Raw genomic sequence first — 6,553 nt, forward strand, 5'->3', positions numbered from 1 at the left:
AGTCTACCTGAAAAAAAAAATACATACATCTTTTTTATAAATAAGATTTTAAAAAGGATTTTATTTATTTTTTCTTTTTATGTATTTACTATATTAAAAAGGAACATAGTATAAATGCTCTGGTATAAATATTTTTCACAGAATAAATTCTTAATTTGCAGCAAACAAGCAACAGAATCTTGAAACAAGGAAGTTTTGATAAACAAAATTTCAAAATTATAATCCTTGCCATCAAACATTTTGCCATTTTCTCTGTGTATTAACATCATTGTTACTCTAAAAAGAATTTTCATCAACACTGTCTTTTCATGTAAAAATATACATGTACATATTTAACCTCCTGAGTGACTAGTCATACATCAAATACAATTTGATGAAAGAATTTTAAAGTTCTTAGAATGAACTAGTATAGATTTATAATGTATGTTCAATTGTGATAAAATTCAAGAACATACCACAGAATTTGTACTTAAATTCTGAGTTAGAAAATATGATTTATCCCCAAGCAAAACCAATAAACTGTTTTAAATAAACTGTTAATAAAATGGATTACTGAGAAGTCCTATTTTCTCATTTATTAATAAAATGCAGATAGTCATTTCAGACTACCAACTTGGATGTTTCTATTATATACACCAAAAAGATTTCATTACCAAGAAATTTCTTGCAACACAAAAGGGTGAGATAATTAAAACATTTGCTTTATAATAAACCAATCTATACAATTCATCTTTCCTAGGCTGAAATGACTGGAATGGCGGCCCATTCTCTTGTGTAAAATCCTTCTCTTCTGAAACCCTGAGGGAAGGTAATTTTTTTTTTTTTTTTCCAAGACAGGGTGTAGTTTTGGTGCCTTTCCTGGAACTCACTCTGCAGACGAGGCTGGCCTCGAACTCACAGAGATCGCCTGGCTCTGCCTCCCGAGTGCTGGAATTAAGGGTGTGTGCCACCTCCGGCTGCCCGGCTGAGGGAAGGTAATTGAAGTAACAAATGTGGAGCCACAGTTCCCAGTTCTCTATGAAACTGTGCTGGCTTAAATTTTTTTTTTCCCCCAAAGACAGGTGGAAAATTGTGGGGCTACTCTGTACAGTTTTTAGAAGTACTTCCAGAACAACTTAATTAGAAGGGCCTAAAATGGCCCTGTAAGCCAAGTCCTTGAGATGAGGGCCATTTCCCACCTCTACTACTGTCCCTATGTTATCACAGACACGGCTCCAGCCATTATGATCCCTGTCGTCAGAGTAGAAATCCTCCCGGCCTCCTCTGTAAAGACAGTCAGACCCATGGTCAGAGGAGCGCTGCTCACGTCTATAGTGTCCATCTCCTGGTTAGGGGTGAGAATTCCGTCTTTTTACGCTGTAATGACAGTGCATCTTGGTGCCACTGGAAGCTGGAAGACTGGTTAAAGCTGTGAGTGTGTGATTCACCTGATGGCGAAGTTCCCGACTGATCTGCATGTGCAGAACCAAGTTTCCCAACACATGACATCTGTCTGAAAACATTGTTCACCACTGCTTGCTGCTGATACTCTTCTGGAGAAGAGAAGGACCTCTGGACCATCTGTGCTGCTGGAGTTATGTTACCCACCGTCCTTTCATAGCTGTTAGGAGATGTGGAGGTGGGGCTTTAATTTCCTACATGATGCTGGGATATGACACAGTGGCATCCGGAGAGGCGTGACTACCTCCTGATCTAAACTGAATTTTGATAGGCCTCCCGAAAAGTTTGATTCCATTGAGAAGATCCATGGTGTAAGGAACAGACACTTCGTGTTTGAAATTCACAAATGCAAACTGTTTCAGTTTGCCATCTTTATCTTTTGGGATTTTCACCTTTATGACTCGCCCAGCCTGGTGGAACAGCTCGAAGAGGAGCTCCTCTGTCACCCTGGTCTTCGGGTTGCCCATGAACAGAGTGCAGTCGGCCCGCGGCTGCCGTCCCCACCTCCATGTCACTTCCAGTCTCGGGCCTAGTCTGGCAATTCACAGCCAACAGGCTGGCCAACCCACCGACCAACCCTACTGCGCACTCTTAGGAAGACTGGATTTTATTTTATTTTTAATTGTGTGTGTGTGTGTGTGTGTGTGTGTGTGTGTGTGTGTGTGTGTGTAAGTGCCCATGGAGGCCAGAAGAGGGCACTGGATTCCTGGAACTGGAATACTCACAAGCAGTTTATCAGCTGGGGAACTGAACTAGGATCTTCTGCAAAAATAATATGGACTCTCAACCACCAAGTCATCTCTCCAGGCTCACAAACAATACTGTTAAAATGCTTAATGAACCAGGCCTGAAGTCCAAACTCCTTGCATGTACAAACAAAGGTCCTGTATCAGTACATCTCCCAGCCACCACCCCCCCCTTTTCCATCTGTGAGCTACACAGTGTACCTGGTAATCTGTTCAGGGACAGAGTATTGCAGAATATTCCTTTACACTGTGTGAAGATGTGTCACTGTGATCGGTTTAATAAAGCACTGAATGGTCAGCTGCTAGGCAGGAAGGGGTTAGGTGGGACTTCCGGGGACAGAGAAGACTTGGGGAAGAAGAAAGGTGGTCACCAGCCAGACTCGGAGAAAGCGGCACGAGCCGTAGAGACCTAAGGTAAGGAGGCACGTGACAAATGGTAGATTAAAATAAATGGGTGAACTTAAGTTATAAGAGCTAGTGGGACAAGCTAAGGCCAAGCTTTCATAATTAATAAGTCTCCATGTTGTTAGTTGGGAGCTGGCAGTACAGAGAAAGACTTGCTACAACAGAGTTCTTTGGATAAGCAAATATACCAGTGATGCTGGAGATGGAGCACAAGGCCCTGGGTTCAACCCTGAGCACCACATAAACTGGGTGTGAAACCTGGACAAACTCTGCCTTTTCTTTGTGTGTCATTTTTATTGTTGTGTTTTAAGACAGGTTCTCATATTTCCCCAAGATGGCCTCAAACTTGCTATGTAGTTGAGGCTGACTTTGAATTCTGGATCTTCCCAACTCTAACTCTCAAGTGTTGAGATTACAGTCATGTGCCACAATGCCCAAGTATAAACTATTTTATTTTTAAATTGTGTGTGTGTGTGTGTGTGTAGGTGGTGGGGAAAGTATGTGCATGTGAGCGCATATACTGAGGCCAGAAGACAGCATCAGATTCTCTGGAGCTGGGATTATATGTGGTTGTGAGCCACCCACTGCGGGTGCTGGGGACTGAACTCAGGTCCTCTGGAAGAGCAGTATACACTCTTAACTGCTGAGCCCATCATTTTACTGACCGCCCCCCACACTCCTAACATTTTTTTTCCTGAGGTCTTGTCTCTGCCACCATGCCCAGCTTTAATTTTTTTTTTAAAGATTTATTTATTTATTATGTATACATAAGAGGGCGCCAGATCTCATTACAGATGGTTGTGAGCCACCATGTGGGTGCTGGGACTTGAACTCAGGACCTCTGGAGGAGCAGTCGGTGCTCTTAACCTCTGAGCCATCTCTCCAGCCCTAATTTTTTTAAAGTTACATTTTATTTTTGTGTATATGTGTGGGGGTGGATGTCAGAAGGTGGATCTCTGTGAGTTCGAGGCCAGCCTGGTTACACAGAGAATCCCAGGACAGCCAGGGCTACATAGTGAGACCGTGTCTCAAAAGAAAACGAAACTGCTGCTTTACCTTCCTCATGGTGGGTGTGCTTTAAACCACGAGCAGCTTGCTACTAAGGCCACAGCCTGGGGGAAATCCTCCCCACCCCCATGGTCTTGTTGCTGCCTCCAAAAGTAGCTTTAACTAAATCTCTAGCTAATAAAACTCAAGATTCAAAGGCTAGGGCGAAACCCTGCGAGCTCAGACAGTTAGAGTAGCAGCTGGCTGACCTTCCCTCTGAGCGGCGACCGGAAGTCACTCTCCTTCCACGCTGCCCCGACTGAAAACCACGCCAGGCTCCTCCCTGCTGCCCCTGTCAACTGGTTGCTGACCCCGTCTCTCTGAGCCCAGGTTAACTTTATTAAATTAACGCAAATGCAACACATCTTTGCCTAGACAAATATTCCAGAACACAAACAAGAGGGTGAGCACCCACTCTCTGCCAAGTTTAAAAGTACGAATGCTAGCGGGGTACAGTGCCCGGAAAAGAATATTCCGGGTACGAGAGTCTAGGGACTGGTCTGTGTTGGTGGCAAAGGTGTATTCCTGGTTTTGTTTTTTTTTTTGAGTTAAATACTGACAACAGATCATTGTGTGGAGCCCAGCACCAACCGAAGCATCGCCAGCGCAACCCCTACACCTGAGGCTCAGGGAACTTGGAGGAGGAGGGGGCAGATTGTGAGAGCCAGAGGAACAGGGGCCTGCTGGGAGATGTCTTCTAGAAACGTCAGGGAAGCTACACCCATGATGTCTCATCAACATGGCCACCTAAATGAGCCCTGAACCAGGGGACACCCACAGACATGTTAACACGGAAAGAGTAAATCTCACAGTCCCCAAGCCCAGACCAAGAACTGCAGACTGCTAACGAACTCTGAGAGTGGAGAGGACAGTTTTCCTCAAGGAAGAGCGCACCAGTGGGTTATCCAATACCAAATGGTCAATCCCTGAAAACAGCCACACAAGTAACATTACATGGGCAGACACACATATATTTACACATTTAGGAGTGTGTGTGTGACAACTGACAGAGACCAGCATGCAGTGGTACACAGATGTGCACAGACATGCATGCAGACAAAATAATCACACACAAGTAAATAAAAACAACAAAAACAAAGCAAAAAAAATTGAGGCCAGAGGTCATAATTTGATTGTGGGGGTATGTGGGAGGGGCTGGAGGGAGGGAAGAAAAAAAGAGGGAAACAATGTATTTTAATTTCAAGAAAATTAAAAAAAAAAAAAAAAAAAAAAAAATAGACCAAAGCGCACTTGCTTTGGTGGGAGTGGGGAGAAGCTTGTACTGTTCTGCAAGCTCAGGAAATCCCCACAGCAGGCGGGCCTCTCTCTCTGCACCTTCAGAGCAAGTCTACAAACCGTAATTTAATTTGCACTGGCATGGAATCCAAGTTGATCATGCCAGGTGTGTGCGTGCGTGCACGCACCCACTCTCTTGCACACACACACACACATATGCATGCACACACAGAAAACACAAGTCAGACATGGTGGCACACGCCTTTAATCCCAGCACTGGAAGGCAGAGACAAGAGGAGCTTTGTGAGTTCAAAGACAGCTTGGTCTACATAGGGAACCCACAACAGCCAGGGACAGACCTTGCCTCAAAAACAAACGAATAAAAAAAACTTGCAGTTTTAGGTTTTTTTAATGGTGGTGGTACACTTGGTTTCTTGTGTTAGCTTATAGTAGTGTTTTTGTTGTTGTTGTTGAGACGAACAAGGGCTTCCTACGTAGCTTTGGCTGGCCTGAACTCAAGAGATCCTCCTGCTTCTGCCTTCCGGTGTTGGGATTAAAGGTGTGAGCCACCATGCCTGACTGTTTTGTTTTTAAATTATATTTGTTTGTGTGTTTCACATGGCACATACAGAGGTCAGAGGGAAACTTTCAGGAGTCACTCTTGCCGTCCATGACTTCTGGGGATCGACAGAACTTAGGTGGCGGGGTCTGTGGCAGACACCTTTACCATCAACTTGATAGCCCTATTTTGCTGTTTTATTTGAGTCAGGATTTTCATGTAGCTCAGGCTGGCCTCAACCTCACTATGTAGCCATGGATGCCCTTTAACTTCTGATCCTCTGGCCTCTACCTAAATGTTGGGACCTGTGCCGAAAGTCTAGACTCTCTTGTGTGAGCTGAGGAAAACAGGTAAAAGTATTACAGCTATTCATGGTAGCAGACCCGAGACAGCGGGAGCATATGTGGGAGATGGAAAGGAAGAGGAGAATAGAGGACTCAGATAAACAGCAACTGATAAACACCGAACATTTAAAACACATTTCAGGCTGGGCCAGGCACAGTGGCAAATGGCTATAATATCATCGCTCAGGAAGCTGAGGCAGGCAGAGCTCTGTGAATTCAAGGCTAGCCTGGTCTACATATTAAGTTCCAGGCCAGCCAGGGCTACACAAAGAGACTGTCTTAACCATACCCCTCACCCCCCACCAAAGTTTCAAGTCTTCTTTTATACAATCATTTTAGAGATAAAGACACCATGGTAAAGAATGGTTAAATAATTTTCGAGATGGCTCAGTGAGTTAAGGTGCTTGCTACTAAGTAATTGGAGTTCAACCACAGTACCCACAAAATCACTACGCTGTACTAGGTTTACTATTTACATACACATATATAAATATATGCAAACAAAACAGGTTATTATTTTTGTGTGTGATGCTGGGACTGAGCACACGGTGCGGAGGGGATGGGGAAGCTAGAGGCATGCCTTCCTTCCCCTTTGGCACAATCGCCATCTTTACCGCTGAAACAACAGACAATGCACAGGACTGGATCAGCACGCCAAGACGACACTGACTTTGGACTTTCTTGGTTCTGTAGTGGAGAATGGATAAATACAACGTTTAAAAGTTCCTGTGTCAGCTAGTGTTGGCTGAATTTGAGTGTGTAGCACACGGTAGGAA

General features: G+C 44.2%; 1 pseudogene; it reads right to left on the minus strand.

The window, feature by feature from the left end:
- Window positions 1-1,052: 1,052 nt before the first annotated feature.
- Window positions 1,053-2,051, minus strand: LOC114698639 (annotated as a pseudogene).
- Between the last annotated feature and the right edge of the window lie 4,502 nt (window positions 2,052-6,553).

Source organism: Peromyscus leucopus, chromosome 1 (genome assembly GCF_004664715.2).
Source record: "Peromyscus leucopus breed LL Stock chromosome 1, UCI_PerLeu_2.1, whole genome shotgun sequence".
Taxonomy (NCBI): domain Eukaryota; kingdom Metazoa; phylum Chordata; class Mammalia; order Rodentia; family Cricetidae; genus Peromyscus; species Peromyscus leucopus.